We start from the raw sequence: 5,936 nt of genomic DNA on the forward strand, positions 1-5,936 counted from the left end.
GCTCTCTACCTTATTAGGAACGTGTCCATTGTCCAATTCTATTGTGAGCTTTTCCCCTCCCCATACCAAATCAATTATCTTCCCATTTACCTAGAGCACATTGTCTCTGCCTATAGGAGGGGGGAGTGTGTGTAACACAACCCCTGAATGACACAGGACAGATTGTGCGGAGCTGACAGAGACACAAAAAAGCAGGTTTCCCATGTAAGGAGAGGCAGGGGCCTCTTAAAAATTCACACCATTCCCTCCCCCTCTGCTCCTTGGACCCTATGCACTTTACAAGAGCTGGATATAGGATGCACTTGTACACATTCCTGAGCATAGGACAATAGGCATAGAGAGAGTGAGGCACTATTTCAGGGAACGAGATGGCCTTGAGCTGTCCACATACAGAGGAGAGGGGCTCAGTCTTCACTATGGTCTTTCCTCTCATCCTTTTGTTTCAGAAAGTTATTTTTAAGAAGCAGCTGATGAGGATTCTCACTCATTTAACTCCTAACCGTCTGATGTCTGGGAGACACAATAGCTCTTTATTTAGCAAGCAGAGTTTGCTTCTTCAGTGTAAACTAATATTATGCTACGGGAGAAACTAAATATGGAAGCACTCAAGAATAATGGAAGACTACTGCAGATGATATAGAAATAAATGTTCAAAGTTTTTAGAATTTTAACAATACAAACAATACCACAAGCATTTATCTATGATTTAGTTATAGCAATATCTGTGTTGCAGTGGAAATGAGAAGGCAAGAAAACATATGTGTGACAGTAGCATCCTATGGTGCCGCAACTCGCCATTTTGATTGTAAGCACATATGAACAATGCTTTTTAAACCTGTTATTACATTGTGCAAACACTGCATTTATATATGCATTTCATTATGTATCATTTTTTGTGATCATTTTTTTTAACTTTTTCCTTTATTTTTGTATAACTTTAAATAGTGTTACTATTATCCACAGAACATTTTTACAATACTGACATTGTACAAAGAGGGAGTAATAGGACACACACTGTAATAAATAAATACATAAAAATACACAGTTACAAAAATATAAGCTATGGCCAAGGAGGCACAAGAGGAAAGAGGTCCTTGCCCTAGTCTAAGCAGGCAGGTAATTTACAGCTACAAACAAAAGGTTAATAAATGCTACTATTCACAATGGTTCAGAAATTGGCCCATGAGTATCAAGAATGGACCTAACACTGTTCTAGAGCTCCAAGCTCTCAGGGTTCATTTTTAAAGAGTCTTAACTTTAACACCTCGTTTACAATTAGTGTAAAGAGATAACATGGATGCAAAACTCAGTGCACATTGATAGGTACTTGTGCACAATCTTTGCACTTTGAGTAATTTTGGAGAGCACCACAGCACCTGCCTGCTCTGATTAAAAGCAGAGTTTACAATAGACTGCTGGGGTAAAAACATGGCAATTTGCACAATGACATAAGCAACATGCTCTACATTTGTAAATGAGTCTGTAAAGAAGGAATTCAGGATTGGATTCCAGAGGTGAAGAGCAGCAAGAGAGGAAATGTTAAGATCAAGGTGAATAGATTCAAAAAGGGCATTGGTGAGTGTTTGAGTAGCTGCATGAAAGGAAAGGGGGTGTAACTCATATCTCCCAACATTTTTATGATATAAAGATGGACAAAAAGATTTGGCTGATGTTTTGACCACGCCCATTTTTGTGGTCACACACCCTAATTACCATGATCATTTTACAAAATTTGGCAGGTTATGAAAGTTTGAACATGTGGTTTCTTTCAGTTACTTCAGTTTTGCTAATGAAGGTGAATTGCCCTTTAAACTGCTAGTCTCAGACCCGCTCATCTTAAATTGTTACAATTACTTGTTTGCTTATCTTAAATTGTTACAAAAGTATCCAAGTGCACCTTATGGCTGTTCTGGGCTCTCTGTCAAAAGCCAATTAAGTTAGAAACTTTGTATCTTTTTTTTCTGCCTGTTCAGTGCAGGAGATCAAAGAGAAATTTGGGACATTTCAGTAACAAGCCAGGACTGCAGGTTGAGCTGTCAAAATCAGGACTGTCCTGCTCAAAACGGGACAGTTGGGAGGTATTTATTTGCAGTGGAATTATTAGCATTAACGAACGAGAGAAAAGGAAAATCGAGTCAAAGTTCACCCTAGACAGTGTTTCTAATCAGCTTTTAGTTTATATAGTGACCAGAGCCCCAAGATGTTTAATAATGCTGATTTCCGTGCTTGTGTAGGAGCAGCACATCTACCATGCATAATGCCATTCCTTGCTATGGGACACTAAATGACTTAAGTGACTAAGAAAAAAATATCAACTATGATGACAGGCTTACTTTAAATTCCTTATACAGTGAATGTAGCTAGTCACCACACGTAATATAACTGCAAATGCCCAGGGAACAGTAGGATAGGGCATAAATAAAGTTTTGGGGTTATGGTTTTATTTAACGAATTTAGGCAAAACTGAACTTTTTTATAGTAAATGACACCCATGAGTGTAGGACTGGCCAGACCAGGTATGACTTTGACATAGTTGGCCAGTTTAAATATATTGCAATATATGGACAAACAATCCCTGTTTTGTTTAAAAGGTAAGGCATTTTAGTATCTTAAGACAAAATGTCTCTATGTCCTTAATATGTGGGTAATGGGTGGAGTGCAGAGGATCTCTTGTATTTGTCTATATGAATTTTGTGGTCACAACCTCACTGTGCTTTGGACTGATGAGACAAAAATTGAGTTATTTGGTCACAACAAAAAACGCTTTGCATGGCGGAAGAAGAACATTGAATTCCAAGAAAAACACGTGCTACCTACTGTTAAATTTGGTGAAGGTTTCCTCATGCTGTGGGGCTCCATCATGCTGTGGCTACGCACCCCAACTTTTTGTCCATGCCTGTTTTTGCGGCCACACCCCCTACTTACCATGTTCGTTTTTACAAAATATGGCAGGTCATGAAAGTTTCAACATATTTTATGGGTTTTTTTTCAGTTATTACAGTTTTGCTAAAGAAGTTGAATTGCCCTTTAAGCTGTGAGTCTAACTTTTCCCAAGGGACCTGTTAACTTATATTGTTACAATTACTTATTTGCTTATCTTGAAATTTACAAAAGTATCTTATCTGCAGCTGTGGCTGTTCTGGGCTCTCTGCCAAAAGCCTATTAGGTTAGAAACTTTGTTTCTTTTTCTGGCTGTTCAGTGTAGAGAAAAACGGGACTTTCCAGTACAAATGAGGGACTGCAGTTGGAGCCACATGGCATTTCTGTCTGTAACATAAACATTCACCATGCTTCTCTTTTATTTAATAATTTCTCAAGATCTCCTTTTCTCTTTCCTAGCTTCACATGCTCAATACCTTGAAATGATATACAGCTGTCTTACCATTGTGCTTGGCTAAAATATGTTCAGCAATAGAGGAAGATCTATCTTTTCTACCAATGCATGCTTTTCTACCAATTTTCTACCAATGCATGCTATATGTTCCAAAATCCTATCTTTCATTCTCCACCTAGTCCTCCCTACATACTGACGTCCACATATACAAGTTGCTAAATATACAACATAAGCTGTTTTACAACTTATATATGTTCTACAATCATACTCTTTCCCAGTAACTGTACTCTTAAATTTTTTAGATACATTAATATAACCACAGGCTTTACAAATTCTTGCTCCACATTTATATGTACCCAAATAGCGTATCCAACTGGATGTATTACATTTAGGGTTGCCACCTTTTATAAATTTTTTTACCGGCTGCTGGGGTGGGGGCCTCAAATGGGCGGGGTGTGACATCAAAAGGGGCGGAGTGTGACGTCAAAAGGGGCGGGGCCACGTGGCGAAGACCCGCGGACGCTAGAAGAGGCAAAAAAAAAGGTAAGTTGCAGGGGATTGGGGGCAGGCCGAGGGCTCCTTTTGATCGTATTACAAATTTACCGGCAGCTACATTAAAGTAAAGTAAATTTGTAATACCGGCCCCGGCCTTGGCAGGTATTTTATCGGCTAGGCCGGTAAAATACCGGCCAGGTGGCAACCCTAATTACATTCCATTTTATCAGGTAACATACTAGGAGATACATGACTCGCAATCGATCTATCTTTTCTATATGTAAACCTAGGTTTTTCTACATTTAGTAAAGGATCTGAATTGATCAAATGCCAATGTTTGAGGACTATTTTTTTGATTATACATGCCTCTTTACTATAATCTGTCACAAAGTACGTGTTATTTTTACCTCTCTTATTTCTTTTCTGTTGTTGTCTATGTCTATCCTTTCTCCACAGGCCTGCCCACTTCTGTTTGCTTATTGGTACATTTTACAGTCTGTAAGAAGAGCTGTGCTCTGATTGGACAAGCTTCAAGGTGAAAGCTGGTTTCTATAGTAACATAGCTTGCCAGCAAGAAGGCTGAGATTTATGAGATTTGTGGCAGGCCTGGACTGGCAATCGGTGGATTCTGGCAAATGCCAGAGGAACTGCTGTAAGATACCATAGGCAATCACTATTTATTGGGCTGGTGGGGCTGTTTGGGCCTCTGTGTACTTGGAATGCAAGGGCCGATTTGTATCCCAGTCCAGACTTGCACTGTGTGGGTAAGCCCACTCCCCCATTGCAACCCAAAATGGTATATGTGAGGGATCAGGCTGAATGGTAAAGTGAAGAGCTAGAGAGCTGCTGAATAAGAAGCTAAATAACTCAAAAAACACAAATAATATAAAATGTAAACCAATTGCAAATTGTCTCAGAATATCACTTTCTTCATTGTACTAAAAGCTAATTTAAAGATGAACAACCCCTTTAAAGTAAATGCTTATCTGCTGTTCTGAGTACTGTTGTAACTGATAGAGTGTGACAGCAATGGCAATGCTATTATGTATCTGTAGCACTGCTTTGGTCATATGGTGCACTGAATGATGTAGTGTGAGAAGAAGTTTGAAAAAAAAATAAAAAAAATTACCACCATAAGATAACCTTGTAAATCAACTTGTGTTTGGGGAGGCTACAATAGAAGACTTTCTGTGTTTGGCTTATGTCTCATAGAATGTCTGTAGAAAGAGAATGTGGACTGTGGCATTTCCAAGTAATAGGTGCTGAAGTGAGCCATAAGTCAAGCTCTTTGTTTTTACAATCATCAGAAGTGATTAACAACAGTTCCTTTCCGTGGTTTAACTACAGGCTGCTTTGCCTCGACACTAAAATAATTCCAGCTCGCACCTAAACTTTTGGAATAAGACATTTTTTATAAACATGTATTAAAACACTGCTTATCAATGAGTGCCCCAATTGGTCCCCTATAACTGCTGGGCCCTCAAGCAGTCTCAGGGTCTGCTTTCTCTATAATTATTAATCAGGTACATTTGATGGATCCCAGAAATACTCTAACTGGGGTGAAACTAGAGCTCACTTCAGTCCACCAGAGTGAAATTCTGCCAGTCTCTATTTACTTCTGTGGGGCTTTTATGGACACATTTATCAAAGGGTGAAAGTGAGAGTGGAATTTCCCCTCTGGAGATCTGTGGCAAGCTCTATTTCACCTTTTGATAAATATACCCCAGACATTTAAACGCCATTATGCCATTATTAATTATATAGCACTGGCATATTTGCACATCACTTTACAAAGATTGTTCATATTAGTCCTGCTTCAGTGGAATTTATAAGTTCCCAATACATTTACATACACTAGAATCAGTTTCATCATTAGTAAATAGGAGTGGGGAGAACAAACAAATACTTGGGGTATTTACTAAAACTCGACTTTTTATCACTCTGATAAAAAAAATTTGACCAAACTGCCAAACCGGAATCTTCTTGTAATTCTTCTCGAAAAAATCAGTGAGAAAAAACTTCAATTTGAATTGTGCGACTTTTTCTAATTAACGCTCTGAAAACTCAACTTCATCAAATTGTTGCCGCAACAACCCGAATTTATCAG

This window comes from Xenopus laevis, chromosome 1L, assembly GCF_017654675.1.
Source record: "Xenopus laevis strain J_2021 chromosome 1L, Xenopus_laevis_v10.1, whole genome shotgun sequence".
In the NCBI taxonomy this organism is placed as follows: domain Eukaryota; kingdom Metazoa; phylum Chordata; class Amphibia; order Anura; family Pipidae; genus Xenopus; species Xenopus laevis.